At 43.3% G+C, this 19603-nt stretch overlaps 1 long non-coding RNA gene across 5 annotated transcripts in view; it reads right to left on the reverse strand.

The window, feature by feature from the left end:
* Positions 1-19603, reverse strand: part of LOC310846656 — a 149982-nt gene that overhangs the window by 122254 nt on the left and 8125 nt on the right. For 2 of the 5 annotated variants that reach the window (XR_014565415.1, XR_014565418.1), the window contains exon 1: positions 14179-14265. The exons of 1 other annotated variant lie outside the window; for it this stretch is intronic. This is a non-coding gene — a long non-coding RNA (uncharacterized lncRNA). Of the gene's footprint in view, positions 1-3600; positions 3817-12025; positions 12091-14178; positions 14266-19603 lie in introns of those variants that run through there. 2 more of the 5 variants (XR_014565416.1, XR_014565417.1) reach the window with 2 other exon arrangements.

Below are 19603 nucleotides of genomic sequence, written 5' to 3' on the forward strand. Positions count from 1 at the left end.
TAGAGATCCAGCAACAGTGTTGGCAACAGGCCTATCCAAAGGCCTTGTGTAAAATAAATAGGCCTCCTAATCCCAGGCTCCTAAAAGCTGGGTGGTGAGGGGGGCATAAAATTTTGGCTTTACTCCTCCCCTCACACAAGACAGCAATAGCCTGCGGGTTCCATGTCAAAGTACTCCTGCAGCTCACGGTATGAAAAGTTGGACCATCCTGGTCTAAACAAGAATATTCGAGGCGAGGAAGACTTATAGGAATGGCCAACCACTCTTATTAAAAGCACTGCAAATAACAACACAGCCCTCAAACTCCACTGCTGAAGAATGAGGGCAGTTATTTAAATAAACCAATGTGAGAAATTTACCTTTTCTCTCTCCTGTTCCATCTGTCTTTCCAAGTTCCATCTCCCAACCAAGAGCACGCAAACCTTTATTCTCTTAAATCCTGCACTGAAATTTGCCCTGGCCTCCATTTAAAAAATCAAATAAAAACCAGTTCATCTACTGTCTGTGTGTCTGTCCCTTTCTTTACTTCAGTGTGACACACTTCTCATGCAGCATGAAGTATCCCCCTTGGCCATTTTTCATAAGCGCACACCTAAAGTTGAATTGTGCAAAGGAGACCTACAGAGAGTCAGGAGCCACTCATTAACAAACCCAGGTTAGTTACTTTGTAATGAGTGAAACGCCTGTGCCAATCTTGCAGCAAAGGTAATACATCCGTATGAACAATGGCTGTTGAGTCTACCTTGTTACAACGGACTGCAGCTAGCAGGCCATGTGAGAGGATTTGGCCTTAGGTTTGGTTGGCATGGCTTGGGCAGCCAGAGAGATAATGAGCTAGCACACTTATCCAATTCCAAAAAGCCTCCGAATGCGATGGAAGACAGGAAGGTTTAGAGTAATATGCCTGGAGGAGCTTCCTTTTATGTGAAACCAAGTGGTTTGCTCTCCAAATTTAGGCAGAACCGAATGCACTTCCTTTTGCCTTTCAGGGCTTTTTGATCTTATTGGCCGGATCCGGTAGCAGACCCACTCTATTACAGGAAATTGGCATCATCTGGTACGTGTATGCAGAGTACACTTGTCTGCGTTTATGATTACAGGAGTCAAGCTGCTTGCGCGCATATATATATATATATATATATATATATATATATCTCACATGGAAAATGTGTATCTTTTGATGGGCTGCCAGCAGCGTATAGATATATAACCACTACGGCTACGGTGCATCATAAAATTTTATTTCCTGTAGATTTGCCCTGCCACAGAACATTTACTCGCTGTCAAAGAAAGTAAAAAACATGCTAACAGCCTGAGGTTCCCTTTACAAGCATTGAAATTTCTGAAACCACCCCACAGCTAGTACTTTTTCATAATCCTCCTTGCAACACTTGATGTGTGCGATTTGCGACGTGGGGAAAAGAGAAAGGGGGAGCGAAGCTTATCTTTAAAATACAATATTTTGGAATGGATCTCTGGGGTTTGCAGACTATGGGAGGCATGATTTAATTTGGGCCGTCTTTGTGACATTTAAGCAAGAAGCTGTCAGATGGAATTGTATGCCTCACTTTAAAAAATAATAATAAATGGGAATGAATCTTCCCAGAAAAGGACACTTATGTGGTTTATTAGATCTAGGCATTGTTAAATTCCAGGATCTCTCTTCAGCTGGCATGAATGTGTAGCAACTTTACTGTCAATGTTAAATTTCATTTCATGTCTCCTTTTTTATTCTTTAGTTATGCATTAAAATAAAATAAACTGCCCCATCTAAGAGAGGAAATACAGAGCAAACACTGACACCTAAAATTTGACATCCCCACCAAGTACTATCAAGCAGATCAGTGTGTAGTAGAGGAGGGAAATCTGATACATCTACCAGTGCTATTTCTCTAGAAAAAGAGGTGCCGGAACTGACCACAAACACCTCCCTTGTTCTCTTGTAATGGCAAAGGTGCCCACCTGAGTGGTGCCAGAACTGACCTCTGGCAAGTTCCAGCTGAAAAAATGCCCCACATTTACCTGCATACGGACCTATTAATACTGTGCCAAATTAGATATCTTCAGTAGACTACAACATTATGAGATATACAAAAGAGCTCTAAAACCACAACTCCATCTCCCCACCAAATCAGGCAGATCCCTGGTTTCAAGGGATTTCACTGTCACAGCTCTGGGCTGCTTCTAAAAGGTAAAGGTAAAGGGACCCCTGACCATTAGGTCCAGTCGTGACCAGCTCTGGGGTTGCGGCGCTCATCTCGCTTTACTGGCCGAGGGAGCCGGCATACAGCTTCCAGGTCATGTGGCCAGCATGACTAAGCCGCTTCTGGCGAACCAGAGCAGTGCACGGAAACACCGTTTACCTTCCGCCGGAGCGGTACCTATTTATCTACTTGCACTTTGATGTGCTTTCGAACTGCTAGGTGGGCAGGAGCAGGGACCGAGCAACGGGAGCTCACCCCGTCACGGGGATTCAAACCGCCAACCTTCTGATCGGCAAGTTCTAGGCTCTGTGGTTTAACCCACAGCACCACCTGCATCCCCTCTGGGCTGCTTCTAGGCTGTCACAATTTTGGGATGGAATTTAATCACATACAGGCAATTGTAGGTTGAGCAATTAAGATTGATTGGGATGTCTTGGGAACAAACCTGCTTCGCCAAAACAGTGGTCTTTTTGCTACAAGGAAAATGACAGGAAAAAGCACAGGAATGGTCTTTTTGCTACAAGGAAAATGACAGGAAAAAGCACCAGTAACACTTGCTTTGACACAACACCATCTAACTTCATGAACCAGTCCATGTTTTCTAATTTCCCTGCAAAGAAATCAGGATGAATGCTTGTCACTAGTTTTGCACATCCAGTTTCCACAGAATGAGAGGACAGCTACTACCAACTTCCAAGGGGTGTGCAGCACAAAAATAGACACAAGGGAGGGTCATTCCACATCAAATCAATGCAAAAAACACGGGTTTTGCCACTCACACTCTCGGATTTTGATGAAACTTGGTGTACACCCTGCTCTTATGGTTGAAAGAAACCCCCTTATTCCCCCCATCACAAACAGTTTCAATTTTATAGCACTTCAAAGTTTCGTGAAATCTGCATTTCTGTCCGTCTTGAAATCCTCGCCTTTATGTACATTTTATTTTTCCCCTCCATAACCAATGATCAGATCTCTTTGAAATTTTACACAGAGGTCAATAACACGAGGAGGATTTGAGGGGGGGGGGGAATACACCAGCACTCAAAAGATTTTATAAATACCTTTTAAAAATGTATACTGTCTTTTTCGCTCCATAAGACACACTTTTTTCCCTCGCAAAAAGTAAAGGGAAATGTCTGTGCATCTTATGAACCGAATGCCATGGAGGAGGGATGGACGGCAGCCATGGCTCCCCTTCCTTCCCTCCTCCGTGGCTAGCTTTAAAGCAAGCAAAGGGAGAACCGCTTACACGCGTGTAAGCAGCTCTTGCTCTGGTTGATTTATAGCGAGGCAGGAGGACGGACAGACTTCAGCCCCTTCCGCACCTCCTCCCAGCTGATTGTAAAGCAAGCAGAGCCGCTTACACGCTCTGCCAGCTCTCATCACAGTTGATTACCTTACAAGTTCAATGTTCCTCAGTGTCTTTGCTGTAGCCTCAGTATCACCTGTAAGTTTTTCATTTTTTCTTCCCTCAACACCATGCACTCATTGGGAAAGAAGTATTTTCTGCCAGTTATTGTCTGTGGGAATTGTACAATACCAAGCATATGAGGAACCGTATTACACAAGAATCGTCATGGCATGGCCAGCAGAATGAAGGTGAAGGTCCATTAGGGTGGAGAAATTTTACAAAAGCATCTTCCTTGTCTTGATTAATCTCCGATATCATTCCAAAGTACCACAAATGAACATGCTTGCAAGTGACAAAACATTCAGGATACAGATCATCCACATTCATAGTAAGTTTGGGGAAGCTCCTGACGTTGAAAGTGAGGGAGGGTTCTTTATTAATGCTCATTCTTCTTGTTTCAATTATGTCTGTAGAATTGAGTGGTTTAAAGTTGTGGAAATCTGCGAGTTCCAGGGAGTGTGTCCACGTCTCTGAAACGGGTTTTGAAGGAAGAGTGGATTATGTCTATGTCTTCCCTTGCAATATAATGGGATTTGACCTTGTGATGGGGGGGGGGGGGAATTAAGGGGTTTTCTTTCAACCATAAGGGAAGGGTCTACACCAAGTTTCATCAAAATCTAAGAAAGTGGGTGGCATGACCGCGGTGAACTGACGTGGAATGACCCGGGAAACAACAAAGCAAGGCAAGCAGGAAGGGGGAAGGGGCAAGCAGGAAGGAATATCTGATTATTTTAGTTAAACTTCATATCAAAATATATACCTGCTGGCAGCTGGGAAAAGTCAGGAGTTCCTGAAAGAAGTCACTTAAAATTAAAGGTAAAGGTAAAGGTACCCCTGCCCGTACGGGCCAGTCTTGACAGACTCTGGGGTTGTGCGCCCATCTCACTCAAGAGGCCAGGGGCCAGCGCTGTCCGGAGACACTTCCGGGTCACGTGGCCAGCGTGACATCGCTGCTCTGGCGAGCCAGAGCCGCACACGGAAACACCGTTTACCTTCCCGCCAGTAAGCGGTCCCTATTTATCTACTTGCACCCGGAGGTGCTTTCGAACTGCTAGGTTGGCAGGCGCTGGGACCGAGCAGCGGGAGCGCACCCCGCCGCAGGGATTCGAACCGCCGACCTTTCGATCGGCAAGTCCTAGGCGCTGAGGCTTTAACCCACAGCGCCACCTGCGTCCCCCACTTAAAATTACATCACCTGAAAATATCTTGGGTGAAAGGGGACTGAAATCACTGAAAGGAGGCCTGAAAGCCATACAGAATGGCTGGGGAAATTCTTGCAGACCACGAATATCAGGTCACAGCAAACACGGCACATTTTTTAGCTGGGGCAATTAGAATTAGCTCTACAGCATGCTATTTTATTTGTTCATATCTTATGCTAATGCACTCTGCAATCGCAATAGGAGAAGTAACACCTTTCTAAAAGTTGCGGCGTGGGAGTGATGTTTGAGTTAACTCTGATTTCAGTTTTCCAGAGAATTTAAAAATCATAATATTTGTACTTCTATTGTCATTGTATCTTCTTTTTTCTTTTTTTAAGCAAATCATCACTACGTACGGAATAAACACATCCAGTTCCCCACCGAGATTTTTCACTGCAATAGACATTTATGACAAGCAAATTGCCAGGAAAACATTTACAATGAATATAATTTTCATGTTAAATCAGCATGTGCATATATATATATATATATATATATATATATATATATGGATTTTACAGTTTTATAGCAAGAGACTTGGGGAGCGTACTTTCCTTCTGAGAAATAAAGGAATGGGATAATTGTTGAGCTGCCGTGAACCATTTGGCAGAAAGCTACTCTCAGTCTCTGAAATCCTCCCTGTGGTGAGTTTTACTTTTTATCCTAAACCCTGAAGCAACTATTAGTTGGTAATAAAGTATTAGTCTGGAAGAAAAGAGGCCCTTATCTTGTCACCGGGCCAGTTGGAAACAGAGATCTGATTGTTCCATGCTGAAGGAGTTGTTGGAGATGTGGGAATGGAAGGCTAATTTCAAAACAACACAGTTGTGCTTTGGAGAATGAGAAAGAGGATGTACCTGGAAGCTAGGTTAGAGAGGATTTTCTGAATGGAAAGAGAGACCGCAAATTGAAACCTTCAGACTGAGCTGCTGACTTGGGGAAATGAAGATGGTGGCTGCCACTCTCAATCACTAACCACTTTATCCAGCACTTCTCTTTAAAGTGCTGGTTTTCTGCCACCGGGCAGGGGTTGAAAAAAAGTGTCCCATCCACCCCAAAAAAGCTCAACAACTTAGGGTTGTCCTTCAAAAAAAAAAGAAAAAGAAAAAGAAAAAAGTGGGAGTTCCTGCACCTATTTTTCTAGGGGGAAAAGCACTGTTTCAGGGTATGAGGAATACAGTGGTACCTCAGGTTACATATGCTTCAGGTTACAAACGCTTCAGGTTACAGACTCCGCTAACCTAGAAATAGTGCTTCAGGTTAAGAACTTTGCTTCAGGATGAGAACAGAAATCGTGCTCCGGCGGCGTGGCAGCAGCAGGAGGCCCCATTAGCTAAAGTGGTGCTTCAGGTTAAGAACAGTTTCAGGTTAAGAACGGACCTCCGGAACGAATTAAGTACTTAACCTGAGGTAAAGCTGTATACAGAATGTGAGATCGGAAGGCAGCATGGAGATATATGAAAAGATGGATTTACATGGTCCTGCTTATTTATCTCTGCTTGCAAAAAAGCAAAAGCAAAAAACCCAGCACAGCCAATTGCAAACTATATTTATGATTTGGACAGCTCACTAAAGTTTTGTCAGTAGGTAAATGCCTTGCAGTTACTAAGCTGAAATATAGGCACAACAATCTAATGGGAAGGAAACGGAAGAGGTGCTCTTATTTATAGCTAGAAAAAAACCATGTCAATATGACTGGGTAGGCATGTGGGCAAGGAACGCTTGAATATATTGTGAGGATTCTGGTGGTCATGTGTTGATGTATCCTTTATGCCCAGAGGTGCATTGCAGGACTCTTCACCATACCTATTAGTAAGGGCTGAACCATTCATTGTGGGGGGGGGGGAGGCAAATTCCCCCCCCTCTGCAACAGTGTCTCCAATTAGCATTTTCCTCAATGGTCAATGTTATCTATTAACTGATACTGCTGCAAGCCTTTTTCTTCATCTGCATAGTCCTGAACTGTGGCCCAGCATCAAAGTCGTACACCTGAACTCACTTTCTAGCTTTTTCTCAACACATACTTGGAACCACGTGATAACTAATGGTACAGATCCAGGGCCCCTCCGGACTGGTGTTTTATGTGGGTGTGGTGCTGTGAGTTAAACCACAGAGCCTAGGACTTGCCAATCAGGTCGGCGGTTCGAATACCTGCGACGGGGTGAGCTCCCATTGCTCGGTCCCTGCTCCTGCTAACCTAGCAGTTTGAAAGCACATCAAAGTGCAATAGGTACCACTCTGGTGGGAAGGTAAACTGCGTTTCCATGCGCTGCTCTGGTTCGCCAGAAGTGGCTTAGTCATGCTGGCCACATGACCCGGAAGCTGTAAGCCGGCTCCTTCGGCCTATAAAGTGAGATGAGCGCCGCAATCCCAGAGTCGGTCACGACTGGACCTAATGGTCAGGGGTCCCTTTACCTTTATTCTGAAACATGTTTTTGACACAATAATGGTGTATTAGGCTTTTCCCGCCTTGTTTTGTTCTGTGCTGCTTTGCCAATACTACTGCTTTCCAGAGAGGACATAGCACCACAAAAGCGGGACAAAAGTAAACTAGAACATGTGTAGTATTAAGGTGGGGGGGCATTTCAGCAGGAAGTTACTGAAACTGGCACAAAATGCTACAGCATGATTGCTGACAGGAGTGAGACCTTGTCAGCATGTACACCTCTGCTCAAAAATCTGCATCGGCTGCCCATTTGTTACTGTGCCAAATTCAAATTCAAGATCCTACTATTGGAGCAGTTTTCTTGCAATATCTCCCCCTCTCTCCAGGGCTTTCTTTCCGGGGGGGGGGGATTCAGGGTTACGCATACCACTAAACATTTTGTGAATCTAAGTTTGGCCTCATTGAGGGGCAGTATTTCAATAAGAGTAGGGAAATGAAAGTACCCCTAAACATTTTTTTAGAAAAAAAGCACGGTATACACACACACACTTGACTATTTCAATCTGTGGGATTGGCACTTTTACAAGTGTCACATAGTGTTTGTTCCACACTTTCAGGGAATCAATATTTCAGTGTGGCAACACCCACACTTTGGAACTCCCTGACATCATCATCATCACTGTCATCATCATCATCATATACCACCTTTCATCAAAAGATCTCATGGTGGTTCACAAGATAAAATCTGGGACAAAGTCCCTCCTGCACGAAGAAGCTGTCTTAGATGGGCTTTGCATTTTACAACATTGAGGGTCATAGTGTGAGAATTCCTCAGAGAATTCCACCACACCAGTCACCAGCCTTTCCAGACAGCAGGAAATATCAGAAGATGTCATTGATAAGAAGCAAGCCTACCAAGACATGAACATGCAGTATGTATTTTAATATTTGTTACTTAATATCCCACAATTTTTGGGGCTGGGGGGGGCAGAGATAGGCTATTTTGAATGCATGCTGAAGTATGTGTGAGTTTCTACAAGGTGAGACGTAGTGATTACAGCAAGAGACTTTATTGAGCAAGCAGAACAGAGCAACATGGGCAAAGCAACTAATAATGTACATATTTCTGAAGGCCTGGGCCACTCACACTCTCAACGTGATTGGCTGTCTAAAACCCCAAGCTGTGAATCTTAACTCAGAGCTTAAGAGCCAATACCAGCAACCCAAACCCTGACAATGCTACATGATTGGATATCATGTATCGAATCAGAACAGAGGGGCACGGAATCCTAGTCCAGACCACTGAGTACATAACACATACTTTCTGTAAACTGCTTGGTTTTTTATAATTAAGCAGTATATAAATCCTGTTTGATACATAAAATCAGAGAAAACAACTTAGTACTTGCTGAAAAGGAGAACTTTTAGCAGCTCTACAGGGGTCCAACACACTTTGTAAATTGTATACAAATTTGAGCATGCCCCCCTGGACAGTTTGTTCCAAGCGAGTTAGATAAATTGCTCTGAATGTTGAGAATGCTTATTTTAAACGGTGCAAGAGTCTGCTCCGAACAAATTGTATAATAAATATGTCAGCACTGATAAATTACAGTGTTTGTGTGTATTTTGCTTAGCAGGTAGCGCTTAACTCCCATCCCCTTGGATCATCCTCAACATGGGATGCTGCTGTTCTTAAGGATGGGGGCAAAGAATATTTAAAAATCATTCACATGCTACAGTAAGTAACCACCAGCTTAATCCCAAATTAATGAGCCGTATCTGTGCCTGATGTTTGAAAGAGCAGAAACAAAATTGTATTTTGATGTTGGGAAAACCATACCATTGCAGCTAGATAATCCTTAGAAAGTCTCAAGATTTTTTGATTTATTTTTTTTTAATTCACTGTTATCAGTAATTATTATTGGCTTTTATCCGAATGTATTACACATGCCTGAAATGTTATTACAATTAAACAGTGTTTAAAACAGTGGCTGCTTTTTGTGATCTATTCTTGCTTGGCCAGTTTAGCACTCTAAAGGTAGTTACAGGTGTGGCAAGTTACAAGACTCATTGTGAATCACTGAAGCCAAAAGCTGACCATCTTTATTTTAATAAGGGGGAAATGAACCGGGATGGGGAACCAAAGTCTCAAAGCAAATCCTTAAATTGTTTCTGCACGCAGAACTAAAATTCTCTGGTTTTTGCATTCAGCACCCAGTACTGCATCCCACCCATCAAGAGTGATCTTGTCAAGGACACAGGGGATCCCCGGACCAACATTTCCTTTAGCAATACAGATGTGGTGCTCTCCATATGTTGTTGTACAATTGCCATCACCCCTGAATATTGGCCATGCTGGCTGGGGATGGTGGGAGTTGCGACCCAGAATATCTGGATGGCACCTAGGGGACTGGCTGGACGGGAAAGAGTGGTGGGTGCCACCCGCCCAAGAACCCCCCAGGGATGACACAAAGGAAGAAGACTTCCTCTGTGGTGGGACACAGAGGACCAGTCTGGGGAAGGGACAAGCTGGGAGGTGATAGAAGCAGGAGGTTTGAGTGAACATGGGGGGAGGGGTGGGGTCAGAATGAGAAAGCCATTCTAGGACAGGGATGAGTGCCAAGGGTTGCAGTGTGAGGGCCGAGCGGAGCCAGACACTGCTTCAGCAGCTGGACAGCTCCCCTTCACGGAGCTCTCCTCCTCTACTAACAGACAACCAAATCGCGAGGAGTCTTGCACATCACTGAGACAGAACCAGAGGGAGATCCTTTCCCCTTGTAAGAGTCTACGGCTGCTTGGGAGATGGCTAGAGTGAGGAGGAGGGTCCAAATGTCAGCAATGTCTTCAACCAGGGCAGATTAGCCCTTTGTGAATAAAGGCTGGTTGCAATTCGCGTCTTGAGTCCTTTTCTTGACCTGTGGATGAATCTGCGTTCCTGACACTACCCCATTCTAAACTCTCGACATCCGGTAGGCAAGTAGAGTGTTAGAATTTAGAAGCCAAATGAGAACTTGGCCGTTCCTAACTGTTTATTTGTTTGTTTGTTTTTGATTTGTTTTGTGGGTTAAGTGAGCTTATGGAATTTTATTGTTACTTGCTCAGAGATGCACTAAATAAACAACCACCTGGAAAGGGCCACTACGGGTTTCCTAGTAACACACATTCCATCATTACACAACTGAATCACAGTTGTATAAGCATACCTTTAAAAAGGAAGCATGAATCATGCATCGCAAGGTGTAGGTTGTTAACAGCAAATAGCCAGGTTGAAGTCAGCAGAAAGCTGTTTGTGATACCTTTAATTCTGGCAGAGAGTGGGGGGAAGGACCATGCTTTCCTTTTGGATGCTGAGAGTGGGAGAGATGGGTAGCTTAATCACAGCACTTTAAAGAAGGATATAGGTTTGTGATCTGTTTTGCTCCTGCTGGCTTTCTTTCTCTGGACCGGTGTTTTCCTCTAGTGTACAGCTTTTTATATTCAACCCTGTGTCCAGCCGTGAGATCTGATAATATTTTTAAGACTTTAAAATGAAGGCTTTAAGTTTCTGAAATGATGGGTTTGAATCTGAATAGGATGCGTTCCAAAGGGCTTTTATCATCAACCATAATCTTCTCTCTTTTTTTGTAATAATATTTTCTTCTTTTTCCCCCCGTATAGGAAGTTACATTTGTTACTCAACAATTATATTCCAATTCAACAAAACTAACGACGTCCCGCTCACCCAACATCAAATTACAAACAACTGAGGTTTAAGGTTTCGTCTTATCTAATTTCATCCTCTCTAACATGTTTCTTAATATATTCTGCTGTTTCCTTACACTTGAAACCCCGCTGTGGTCTTCGCATATGGGAAATATCAACCATAATCTTCTAACAGCAAAGGGAGGAGGAGGAATGAGAGAGCTAGAAAGTAACAGAACTAGGAAAAAATGCATGCCTCACTAGCAGCAAAGGCACAGCCCAGGTCACTTCCCCAAACCATGCCCATTGCACAATGGTAAAATTCTCATTCATTGCTCTGTCTATTCTTTCCTCTACCCCCTGCCCACCTCTGGAATGTGTCACCTGGAAGGTTACCTTACCCAGAAAGCAATGCAGTCCTTGGGCTGAAAGACATTCCCCACCCCTGCTTGAGAATAGCCACACTCCCATGTCATTGATGCATTGTTTCAATAACCGAAAACTTTGTTGCTGAGGTATACCAGTGTGGAGTTCAGGAGGATTGTTTGGTATTGACATGACAGAAAAGGAAGAAAGGAAGGGGGGACAAACAGCACAGCCTGTTTTCTTTCTGTCATGTTTACATGGGTTCTTTCATAAATGTGCTCTGTTCTGTTTCATAAAATTATAGGTGATGTTGGTCTGGCACGAAAAACCCATGTTGCTGTGTTTCTTTCCTAAATGATTGCAGACTGACTGCTTAATGATAACGTACGAGGTTTGGGCTTCAAGACAACTAGTCAGTAGCTGTCTGTGTGCTCTCCTTTTTTCTCCTTTTTGTGGGTGAGAATAACAGTTGCCTGCCTCCAGTCTCTCAGAATCCCTTTAGTACCCTGAGATGCAATTTGCCTTGCCCCCAAAATTCATTTAGAGTGGTTAGGCACTCTTCTATCACCTTTTTACCTATGTTACCTCACTACCTTTCAACACCAACCTCCATTTTTCACCCAAAACAAGCCTGCACCAAAATTCCCATTTAAATACTTATTGGTAAATCTACATTTTTCTCTCTCAAAATACACCTTTCTAAATATATTTGTCTTCAAAATATGTATTTCTAAACATATCTCCTCTCAAAACAGTGGATAACTGAATCCCAAACCTTCATTGGTCTTGGAGATGTGGATCAAGTCAGTTCATACTGGAATTTCTCAATTTTTTTCCTCAACTCTATAACTCTGGAAGCAGCTAGAGTCTTTCTGGCTGTGATGTCATAATGTGTGTGTCTCCTGGACAAATCAGATTGACCTGTCTTGCTTTACTGCTTACATATTATAAAGATTAAGTGGTTTCAAAATCCTTTTAAATTAATAAAATTAAATGTTCTAGGGTCAACCCCCCACCCCTGACCTCAACAGAAGTTAGAAGTTTGAAAGAGAGCTTACGATCCTTGAATGGTACAAAACAAAGCCTAACGGTTAAATTTCTGTTATGTCTGTTGGCCAACCAGTCTTTTATTAGCTATATTGGGGGATAATATTCAAGAATGGTTGAACTAATCAAGGGGAACTAATGCTTGGCAGAAGGTCCACTGACAAGTAGGAACCACTCTGTGTTTTTTAAGTGCAATACCAATCAGAGCAAATGACACATGTTCAATAAAGGGAAGGGGTAGAAAGGAACGGTGGAAAAAGCAAATGCCAGATTTTGAGAATGAACACTTCTCGCTGGAATGCTATTGGTGTAGATTCAGGAGAGAGGGGTGCCCAAGTTGTTGGGGCTTTGTCTCCTACAAGTGTCTGGCTGTATCTATTTGTATCCTGGTAAATAAAAGCAAGTCCTCCAGTGCTTTTTACTGCAAAGGAAACTAAATACTGATACCTGTGGACATTCTCTTTGCTCAGGGAAATGAAGAGCATGTAATGATTCCATATGGAAAGTGAAGCATTAACAGACCATTGTTGCTCAGTTTGAATGCCAAGCTAGGGAGAGAAAGGGGGGTATTAAACCAGGGCATCATTTTCGAGATGTTGCAACTTTAAAACCATCTAGGAATAGCCACCATCTCAGCCAAAGGCTTTCCCCCCTCATGTTGACAACAGGAATGTGAGGAGACTCACATTGTGTCAGGTGTCATTGTTTCTGAGCCTCAGCTTGACATGATGGAATGGGGGGGGTTAATAACATCTGCATGAGAAACGAATGGCTGAAGGCCTGGCGCCGGCAGAAAATGCTGCTGCGGTAAGATATGCAAAGAGCAACAGCCCCACTGAGACAAACCCACTGCAACCTTTCTGAGCTGGCAAGAGGAAGGCTTGGCAGTGACATCTTGGAGAAGGCTGCTTGCTGCTGAGGCTCCGGTTCATACTAAAGCGACAGCACAAAGGTTGAGGGCATCTAACAATAAAGAGTTCCAGACAGTAAAGAGATCACTTTGTGCTCTTTGGAACAAAACGTTGCTCTGCATTGGAAAGAGTCCCACTGGATTCCACTGGCTCCTGCTCGATGGAAGCCATGGCAACAAAGGAAGCAGTTTGCCCTTAGGATTTCAAGGGTTTGGACTAACCATAAAAGTTATCCTCATTTGGAAATGAATGCCTACTGATGTGGGTGGGGACAAGATGAGAGCGGAAAGAAATCTGTGTGCAATGTTTTCAGCCACCGAATACTTGTCTCCATCTAGAGGTATTTCCCAATACATAGTGGAACCTCGGTTTTCAAGCGTCTCAGAAGCTGAACAATTTGGAACGCAAACGCTGAAAACCCGGAAGTAATTGCTTCTGTTTTCGAATGCGCCTTGGAAGTCAAACAGCTTCAGAGGCGCGTTTCTCCATTTTTTCAATGGATTTTGCAGACCACTGATTGATTCTCAGTTTTCGAACGTTTTGGAAGTTGAACGGACTTTCGGAAAGGTTTAGGTTTGAGAACCAAGGTTCCACTGTACATAGTATTGTGAGTTGGGGAGCAGGCGGGGCTTTATGTCTGAGTTTTCCAAAGCAACTACTCCATTCCCAACTTAAGAATGGAAAGTGAAATGCAACAAAAGTGGTTTAAGGATGCTCTTAAGGCAAATCTTTAAAAAATGCAGTATAAGGATGGAAAATTGGGAAACATTGGCCTGTAAGCGCTCCAATTGGAGAACAGCCTTTACCAAAGGTGTCATGGACTTTGAAGAAGCATGAACTCAGGATGAAAGGGAGAAACGAGCTAAGAGGAAGGCACGTTTGGCAAATCCTCACTGTGATCAACCCAGAAACCTATGTCCCCACTGTGAAAGGACATGTAGATCCAGAATTGGCCTCCACAGTCACTTACGGACACACTGTTAAGACCGTGTTCATGGAAGACAATCTTACTCAGCCACGAATGATAGCCAAAGAAGATGCCTGAGTCCTTTCTAATTCCTGGCTGCATGTGCTGGAATGGCTAGGCAAGTTTCTTGGCAATAGCCTAAGCATTGGTCGTTAAGGTAACAATGTAAGTGGCTCTATGACAGAGGACAATGGGTGGGTCTCCATCCCCCAACTGTCTGTTAGAAAGACAAAAGCCAGAGTTGAGGTTTGTAAGCTAGGAGATAGAGACTGCAGGCTGCGCAGCTGAGAGATAGAGCCATGTCTGATTTCTGGTGGAATCCAAGGCTGTGGCTATTGGGATAAGTAAGACTCTCCTGGGGTTTTAATTCTTTGAACCCCTCCATCACAGGCTCAGGTTGAATATGTGTGTAAATAAACTGCCAAGAGGAAGAGGGACAACCACTGAAAGGCATCTTGAAAAAATAGCTCAGGCTGCTGAGAATGGGTTGATGAGTGCTTGATCCTGTTGAAAATAATTCTGAAGAGTTCCTATGTTACTGAAGTACTATACTGCAATACAAAGAGACAAAGTGGAGTATTACGTCTGGCCTGCTTCCAAATACATTTGGATTGAGTGGTTCAAGAGGGCTTCAAAATGAATTATGGGGCCATTTCTTTAAGTAAAACAGATATAATTACATGTTTCCTTAAAAGATATGAGACATAGCAAGAGTATGGGACAATTCAGTATTGGGAGGGCAAAAATCAAAAGGACGGAAGAAGGATAACAAACAAAGGAGGAACAGAAAGACAAAGCAACCTGAAGCACTATGTTCTTCAGCCATAAAACTATCCATAGCTGCCCAATCATTAAAGCAAAAGCGTGTGCATGTAACAAGAATATATTTGTGGTTCCTATGCATAGTATGACTTTTTGTTAGGCAGCCAATGTTATATTAGGGTTGTTGTTCTGTCCTTGATAATGCTCATTTTCTGCTGAGGTTAAATCAATTTAGACACCATCTAGTCTTACATTGTAATTATTATTTTTCTATCAGTTAGAATCAGCTGCCAATTTATGGCATCTAGTGACATGCATTAGAAACCAAACTGATAGCAACAAACAGTCCTGAACAGGAAGATCTTGGTGTGCATTCCCTACTCAGGAGATGGGGCTGATTACAAGGGAAGCACATTTTCTCAAGCCCAAATTCAAACCCTGTTTCGGCTCAGTCTTCCATGGGCAGTGAATGGATTAGTTCTCCCCCCATACCACTTTCCTTACAAAAACCGAATGGTGTATTAAGGAGAAAGGTTATTCATGTTAGCTCCCAAAATTCAATTGTCTTTTCATTACAGGCATTTTATTAAATATGCTATGGTCTGATGATGTGCGTACAGATGAATATATATGAGAAAATGAGAACAGAAAGTAGAACAGTAGAGTTGGAAGGTACCACAAGGGCCATCTAGGCCAACCCCCTGGAATGCAAAAAACTTCTGCCCCATGTGGGCCTCAAACCCACTACCCTGAGATTATGAGTCTCATGCTCTACCAACTGAGCTATCCAGCAGCTAGAGAAGAGAACAGGAACTGCTGGGTTGGACCATCTAGGCTAGGGATGGGAAGCTGTTACTCTCCAGATGTTGCTAGACTTACAGCTTCTGTCTTCTTCTTCTTTTTCTTCTTTGGCAATCACTTGTAGCCGAGTAAGATTGTCTTCCATAAACACGGTTTTAACAATGAGTCCGTAAGTGACTGTGGAGGCCAATTCTGGACCCACATGTCCTTCCACAGTGGGGACATTGGTTCCTGGGCGGGAGTTGATCACGGTGTGGATTTGCCAAGTGTGCCTTCCTCTTAGCATGTTTCTCCCTTGCATTATAAGTTTGAGTGTCTTCAAAGTCCATGACACCTTTGGTAAAGGCTGTTCTCCAACTGGAGCACTCACAGGCCAGTGTTTCCCAGTTGTCAGTGTTTATACTACATTTTTTAAGCTTTGCCTTGAGACAGTCTTTAAACCTCTTTTGTTGACCACCAGCATTACACTTTCCATTTTTAAGTTCGGGATAGAGTAGTTGCTTTAGAAAATGATAATCAGGCATCTGCACAACATGACCAGTGCAACGAAGTTGATGTTGAAGAATCATTGCTTCAACACTGGTGATCTTTGCTTCATCCAGTACACTGATATTAGTTCACCTGTCTTCCAAAGTGATGTGTAGGATTTTTCGGAGACACCATTGATGGAATCTTTTGAGGAGTTGGAGATGGCGTTTGTAAGTGGTCTATGTTTCACAAGCATACAGTAAGGGTGGTAGTGCAATAGCTCTGTAAACAAGCATTTTGGTTTCCCTGCAAATGTCCAGGTCCTCACTCTGTACTTCAATTGGAAGAAAGCCGCACTCGCAGAGCTCAGGGCAATGCTGGATTTCGGCATCAATGTTGACCCTTGTAGGAAGGTAGGAGAAGTGATTGACATTTTCCAACGTTACACCACTGAGTTGGATTTGTGGTGCTGCAGAGGGGTTGTTTTGTACTTGTTGGTGCAGCACTTTGGTTTTTTGGATGTTGAGCGACAGGCCAAGCTTTTCGTAAGCTTCTGCGACTATATTTAGGATGGTTTAGAGGTCATCCTCTGAGAGTGCACACACTACGTTGTCATCAGCATACTGAAGCTCTATGACGGAAGTTACAGTAACCTTACTCTTTGCTGTCAGCCTGCTCAGATTGAAGAGCTTTCCATCTGTTCAATACATGATTTCTACTCTGGTGGGGAGTTTCCCTTCGACAAAGTATAGGATCATGGCAATGAAAATAATGAACAGAGTTGGGGCAATAACACAACCCTGTTTAACACCTGATCCCACTGTGAATGGTTCACTTTGAGAGCCATTGTTATCTGTGATTGTTGCTGTCATATTATCAGGGAGGAGCCAAATGATGTTTACAAATTTATCTGGGCAGCCAATTTTCAGAAGGACAGTCCACAGGGCATTACGATTTACAGTGTCGAAAGTCTTACTCACTCAGGTCGATAAACACCATATACAGAGGTTGGTTTGGCTCTCTGCATTTTTCCTGAAGCTGTCGAGCGGTGAAAATCATGTCCACTGTCCCCCTAGAAGGCCAAAAACCATTTTGGGATTCAGGAAGGGTCACCTCGGATATTGTTAAGAGACGGTTTGCTAAGATCCTTGCAAGAATTTTGCAGGCCGCATCTAATAGAGAGATGCCTCAATAGTTTCCGCAATCAGTTCTGTCACCTTTTTAAAAGAGATTGATAATTTTGGCATCCCTAAAGTCTGCTGGGATCGCTTCTCTTTCCCATATTTTTTCGATGAGCTTGTGAAGTTGTTGTGTAAGTTCAATTCCACCCACTTTGAAGATTTCAGCAGGTATTCCATCAGGTCCAATGGCTTTGTTGTTTTTCATTTGGTTAATAGCTGTACACAACTCTCCCAGATTTGGAGATACTGCAAGCTCATCTCTAACTTGTTTTTGCGAAAATTGTGAGAGGACCTCAGCAGCTACGGGGGAGTTGTGGTTAAGGAGATGTTGGTAGTGTTCTTTCCAGCGCAGTGCAATAGCTTCAGTATCTTTTAGAAGTGTGGTACCATCTGCTGAGCGTAGGGGGCATATGCCATGATTTATTGGCCCATAGATGGTCTTTGTGGCTTTAAAGAAACTCTGTGCATCATGAGTGTTGGCTAAGTGCTGGATCTCTTGAGCTTTTTTTCATTTACCAGGTATTTTTTAGTTCTCTGGTTCTTCTTTGAACCTCAGCCTTAGCGTTGGCATAGGTTTTTTTTCTTAGTGGCAGTTTCTATCTCTTTGCCAGATCTCAAAGGCCTTCATTTTCTTGTCAATCATGCGTTCAATCTCACTGTCATTCACCCAAGGCGGTAAAGTCAAAGGGAAGGAGCTAGACACAGAATGATCCAAGAAGTCCTCAACGGCACAGCAGGCGGATGATAACAAGCGGTATGTTACAACGGCTGTGAAGGCAGACGAAGGCTGCAGCAGATAGGATCTACCAGTTTGTTGTCACTACTCATGCCATCAGAACAGAGCCCTACTGCGAAGACAGCTCCTGTAACCTCAGCTGATCACACTGACTGGGACTAATGGGAATTGGAAGTCCAACAATGCCTGGAGGACCACAGGGTCACCATCCCTGATCTAGGCCAAAATCCTGCCTCCAACATTCTGTGCATTCACAAGCTGGTCAGACAGGTGATCCCCTTTCTCTGTTGTGTGTTCCCAGGTGCCTCTGTAGGAAGCACCATTTAGCTATACAGTCAAACCTTGGTTCTCAAACGGCTCCATTTTTGAATGTTTTGGCTCCCAAATGCCAAAAACCCAGAAGTAACTGCTCCAGTTTTCGAACAATTTTTGGAAGCTGAATGTGCCACGTGGCTTCCGTTTTGAGTTTCCCTATTGTATTGAAGCTTCCACTTTCAGTTTTTGGTTGTCAAGCATTTCGGAAATTGAACGGTCTTCCGGAATGGATTACGTTCAACAACCGAGGTTTGACTGTATCTACAAGCTGCTCTAGCTTTTAAAATTATGGCTTGTTTAGTTGGCAGTACAGCTACTAAACTAGACATATATTGTACACAGGAATGTAAAAGAAGGGAATGCAGGTATTTAGGTGTTGTTTCAAACACTACTAAAATCCAGTTTGTTCATTGTGTCCACGTTCATCCGTATAATAATTTTGCACTCTTGTAAGAAGCTCTGCTCCTATTCCTATGTAAATGGCTAGATTTTAAAAAGGGGTCCGAAAGTCACATGAGGGGGATTTGGTGCCAAGAAGATGCCTCTAGGTCACTCAGCACGTTCGCTGCACAATTCCTGAAACTTTCTGCACGGCCGTTTCTGCTTTTTATTTATTTACTACCTACCCACCTGCATTTTTGCAGCTTTCCATAAAACATGAAAATACGGTATAAAACAATAAAAATGATGAATTTACTAAAAAGCTCTGAAACACAATCATGTACATATAAACATAGGAAGCAGCCTGAAAGTGACACAGACCATCGCTCCATCTACCATCGTTTGTCAGGGAGACATTGCCTGGGATCTTTTGTATGCAAGGCAGATGCTCTGCCACTTAGCTTTGTGAATTGTGTCGGGGAGCCCTCTGCATCAAGAGTTTATAGCAGGCACCACTTGCTTGGCTTCTCTACCAAAACTATCAATGTCTCTGGTAGAACCCCCTGGAAGGATTATTCATCAGAATATCCAAAGCCATCTCAATCCCAAACCAGGTCGAAATCCAGATGAAATGGATTGCATGCATAGAGTTTGGATTTTAATCTCCTCCAATACATTTTCTATATTGATGTGTGTGGTTTCCCCCCAACCCAACCCCCTACTCTCTGCCATCCCAATAGGCTATGATTCCAGAATTAACCCTTGCTGGGAAAAATATGTATCT

The sequence above is a fragment of the Podarcis gaigeae genome (genome assembly GCF_964106915.1).
Source record: "Podarcis gaigeae genome assembly, chromosome: 6".
Lineage (NCBI taxonomy): Eukaryota > Metazoa > Chordata > Lepidosauria > Squamata > Lacertidae > Podarcis > Podarcis gaigeae.